The sequence below is a fragment of the Trichosurus vulpecula genome, chromosome 2, assembly GCF_011100635.1.
Source record: "Trichosurus vulpecula isolate mTriVul1 chromosome 2, mTriVul1.pri, whole genome shotgun sequence".
In the NCBI taxonomy this organism is placed as follows: Eukaryota; Metazoa; Chordata; class Mammalia; order Diprotodontia; family Phalangeridae; genus Trichosurus; species Trichosurus vulpecula.
Genome location: NC_050574.1, coordinates 92,901,768 through 92,907,110, shown reverse-complemented (window position 1 = coordinate 92,907,110; position 5,343 = coordinate 92,901,768). Strand labels below are relative to the sequence as shown.

Genomic DNA, 5,343 nt, shown 5'->3' with positions numbered 1-5,343 from the left:
GACAGATGAGGAATCCCCTTTACCACAAATACAATCCCCAAATATCCCCGAGAATCCAACAAAAATACTGTGCTGGAGCCAGAGCATCATCACAAACCAACCTGTTATTCACAATCATCTGGATAGAACACAGATCCCTAAAGATTTAATACATCTTTAAATGGTGGCGTAAAACAGAATATGCACAACCTTTGAACTAGGGGGTATGGAAAGGTTTCAAAGTGGAGAGGCTTGTAGGGGAAATCCAAATGGTGTGGGAGCAGGATAAAGAAGATATCATCCTGCCAGCTATTGAAATTGTCCCAAAGATGTTTTCAGAGAGCCTCCAGATGATGAATTGGCATGTCATCAAAGTCTTATTGAATTGGCATAGTCATTAAACACACACACACACACACACACACACACACACACACACACACACACAGACACATGCAAAATTATTTTATCCAGCAGTGCAATAGTAGTCAGTCAGTCAGTTAATAAGCATTTATTAAGCTCCTACTATGTGCCAGAAACTATGCTAAACACTGGAGATACAAAGAGAAGCAAAAGACAGTCTGCCTTCAAGGAACTCACCATCTAATGACAATATGCATAAATTAATAGCATTATGCATTGAAGGTCAATAGAAAGAAGGTGAATTGTCCCAGGACCATTTTTATCTGAACTACATAGATGAGAAGAAGGAGGATGATGTTAACAACAAGAACAACAAAAATAAAAATAGTCCAAATTATCCTTGCAGGCAGGTGTCAGTACTGCCAAAGTAGGGGAATGGACCAGCACCACTTAGATCTGAATTACATAGAATATAAAATGAGAGGAATGAGAATGATGGTAACAAGAAGAATAACAACAGTAAAAATAAACCCTCTTAAGGTTCAAATCACCATGCTTTCAGAGAGGTGTGGGCCCTGACTGAGTAGAGTAATATTAGCATGGTAATGTACAACAAGGATTATACATGTCCTAAAACCCATGGGAGCTATGAAAGTACGGAAGTTGAACAGCGGACCAATTATTGGATTTGGGAGCCAATAAGACCTAAGTCCAAATACTGTCTCAGACATTCATTACCTGTGTGACCCTGGTCAAGTCACTTAACCTCTCAGTCTCAGTTTCCTTATCTATAAAATGGAAATAATCAATGGCACCTACTTCATTGGGTTGTTGTGAGGTTCAAGTGATATTAGACATGTAAAATGTTTTGCAGACCTCAAAGTAATATGTAAATATATAAAATAAAATGTAATATATAATATAAAATTAGTATTAATTTTATTCAACATTTATCAAAATGTTTAAAGTATTTTATTTTAAATTTTTAAATATTTATTATTAATATAAGACATAATATTATATTAAATAATATGTAATATCATCAACCTTGAAATGATAGCAAATTGATATCTGGTAATAGCACTAATTGGGTAACCACCTTAGCCAATGTAATAAAATTGCTCCTAAAAGCTAATGAAATAGGTTAGTTGGCAAAAGGTTTTGATGATAAGATTGACAAGGAGGAGAACAGAGAACAGAGAACATCGCATTATACCACAGAAGGCAAGATACACCAGAACAAATCAGTAATACCAGTATTATACCTGCTGTAAAGGTTTCAGTAAAGATGGCACTGACTATTAGATAAGGCAGACTACAAAGTATGAAGGAAATGAATGGATTGAAAACATGAATGATTTTTTTATCAACCAATACCATAACATTACAAGTGTGAAAACAAATCTTCCCTAGGTAAGAATTTCATACCACTTTTTTTTTCCTTCCAATTGGATATACTCAGTTAAAACTTATGCAATAATGTATTACATACCAGTCCAGGGAAATTGTAAGAAAGAACTTCTTCCCAAAGTCCTAGGATTGAATGAGCTAACACTTGTAAAGTACTTTACACAGTACCTGCCCATAGTGAGCACTTAATAAATACTTATTTCTCACCCACTAGCCCAAATTAGAAGCAATAAAACAGAAATCAAGGAACTGCCACTAAAATTCAAAGAGGAAAAAGTTTGATAATCTAAGATCTTTGAAAACCTTCATTTAACAAAAGCTGCAGAAATTCTACCTACTAATGAAATGCTGAAAAAAAAAAATCAAAACCCAGATTTTCAATGACTTTGAAGAGGATTCTGTACTTAGAAAAATGGGGATACTTAGATTAAAATTTTGATAAGCTTTCTAAAAAAAGACTGATGGCACAAATCCAACTAGCAGACCAAATATACTGAAAAAGGAGGAGAAAGGAAATAAATATTTATATAGTGCCTACTGTGTGCCAGGCACTGTGATAAGTGCTTTTTATAAATATTATCTCATGAGATCTGCCCTTCAAGTTGAAGTATATTTTGTTTGAGATAATTGTCTCCCCATCTTTACCTTCCTTCTCAAACCTCCCTCTTCCCTTACTTGTCTCTACATCTTTCTCTATTGGGTTTAGTGTAGTTTTAGACCAAACTGTGTGTTTGTGTGTGGGCATGTTCAACCGCCCTTTGTACAATGCAAATAAGGGTGAGAGTCAAAAGAGTTCTGTTCCCCTTATCCCTTTCACCATGTTTGTATATTCTTCCACACCCCAATTCTTTTTTTTTCAGGGCTGACAGTCTGTCAAGTTTTATTGTATAAGCCAAATAGAAGGGTACTATGTACATAGGAGATAGGGGAGGATCATTTCTTAAGTCTCCTCCTCCTTGGACAGTCTTGATGATCTCCTCTTTCTTAGCCTGCAGACGCTCTTCCCGACGCTTTCGTGCTTCCTTAGTCTTGGACCGGCGAGCTTCAGCCTGGTCAGCCAAGAGCTTCTTCCGGGCCTTGTCTGCCTTCAGTTTATGAATGTGCTCCATGAGGATCCGCTTATTCTTAAACACATTTCCCTTCACCTTCAAGTACAGGCTGTGGTACATGTGGCGGTCAATCTTTTTGGATTCCCGGTATCTTCGGAGCAGACGGCGCAGAATCCGCATTCGCCTCATCCATGTCACCTTCTCAGGCATACGAGCATTGGCAGTACCCTTTCTCTTACCAATACCCATGTGCCTGCCCTTCTGTCGAGCCAGAGTATTTTTCCGGCATCTAGCACAAGAGTGCACAGTAACGGGCTTCCGGATGATCAGACCATCTTTAGTCAGCTTCCGGATCTGCTGACGGGAATTGGCGTTGGCAATTTCATTGGTCTCATTGGGGTCAAGCCATACCTTCTTCTTTCCACATCGAAGAACACTAGAGGCAAGCCTCTTCTGAAGCCTGAGCATACTCATGGCTGCAGCCGCAGTGCGGAAAAGGAAAAGCCACACCCCAATTCTGAGACACAGTATCAGCCCTTTATTCTTCATTCCTTCTCTTATGCATTAATTTTCCCACTCTTTTCATTGCTCTCTCAACAAAATTACCTTCACGTTCTCTGTTTGTGTTACCAAACTCCCTCTGTGACTCTTAAAGATATTAAGATCCTGAAGGGAGACTTGTCTTTTCTCTCTCTGTTAAAATGTTTTCACTTTATTGTTTCCCTTTCAATTGCTCAAATGTATTTTAACTTTTAGGTTTATCTTAACTCCTGTGTTTGTATTTTAAAGTTTTTACTTAGTTCTAATATTTCAGTCAGAAATATTTGAAAGCCCTCTATTTCATTAAATATATTTTTCTGCAGTAGAATTATTCTTAGTCATGTAGAATATTTTTTTTCCTTGAATCCAATCCTTTACCTTTTGCCTTATCTTGGCTATCTCCTCATCATGATCCCTAACTTTGGTCATCATCTTAATCTCTCTCCTATCTGCTTCTAGGTCCTCCAGCTCTGATAGCTGAGCTTTCGCCTTAGCTTGCCAAGAATGAGACTTCTAGGACACTTTCCAGCTGTCTTCACAAAGTAATACCATGCATATTACCCTTCCTGTTATCCCCTTCCCTTCAAGCTTTCCAGTTCCTTTTTATATAAGATCTTCCCCCATTACACTATAATCTGCCTTAAGGTAGAGACTGCCTCATTTATCTGTATTTGTATCCTTTGGTGTATAAGATTGTGCTTGGCACATAGTAAGAACTTAATAAATGCTTCATCTATCCTCTATCTTTTGTAATGTCATTTTCCAAGATTTTTTTTCTCCTTTGTTGAAGTTGCTGTCAATTTTTGTTGCTCTTATGAATCTGACTGTGGTTCTTTAACTCCATCTTCTTACTTCTTGCATATTTTTTTTCTTTTATCTAGCCAAATTCTTTATTCGACTTTTAAATTCCTTTATAATCTAGCAGCTCCCTATCAGGTTTTGGCTATGACATTTCTGGGAGCTTCTATTTTGAGGTTTCTTCTTGGGGGTGACTGATGGATTCTTTCTATTTTGACTTTGTCCTCTAGTCTTAATAGAGCTGGGTAATTTATAATTTCTTGATATAACTATCTAGATTTTGTTTTTAATTGTTAATGGCTTTCAGGGATAATGATGATTTATGAATTATTTCTTCTTTCCCTAGTTTCTAGTTCAGTTATTATTTTGCTGTGAATACCTTACATTTTCTTCTATTTTTCAGTCTTTTCATTTTGTCCTAATATTTTCTGATGTTTCCTGGAGTCACTGAAATCTGTTTTCTCAATTATAATTATCAGGAAGTATGCTATTTAGGTAAATTTTCCACCTTTTGTTCTAAGCCATTTATTCCCCATTCAATTTTTTCATCTCTTGTTTCATTTCTTCCAGGTCTACTTGTCCATATTGCCAAGCCATTTCCCCCCTGATATTTTGCTTGTAATTGTTGTGTTCTCCTTTTTTTGGTTAATATTTCAGGAGTCTATTAACCTATAACAGCCAGTCAACAAGTATTAAGTAATCACATATTATGTGCTTAAGGCACTGTGCCAAGCATTGGGGATACAAGGCAAAAAACGGTCCCTGCCCTTGAGAAGTTAACATTTTGTTGGGGAGACAACATGAAAACAACTTTATATTGTATATACACATATATATGTTTATATATATATATATATATAAACATATATATGTGTGTGTATGTGTGTATGTGTGTTGTGTATATATGTATATATATAATATATATGTTGCATATATTTATATGCAAGATAAATTGGAGATAATTTCAAAATGAAGACATTAATACTAAGGTGGGCTAGGAAAGCCTTCTTAGAGAAGGTAGAATTTGAGCTAAGTATAAAGGAAGCCAGGGAATCTAGGAAGCAGCAATGAGGAGGAAGAACATCCCACACTTGAAAGATATTCAGTGAAAATGCACAGAATTGAGAGATGAATTGTTTTGTGAGAATCAGCAAGGAAGCCATTGTTACTGAATCTTAGAGTATGCAGAGAGAAATAAAGTGTG

General features: G+C 36.3%; 1 pseudogene; it reads right to left on the bottom strand.

Moving 5' to 3' along the window:
* Nucleotides 1–2,692: 2,692 nt before the first annotated feature.
* LOC118838639 lies at nucleotides 2,693–3,280 on the bottom strand (annotated as a pseudogene).
* Between the last annotated feature and the right edge of the window lie 2,063 nt (nucleotides 3,281–5,343).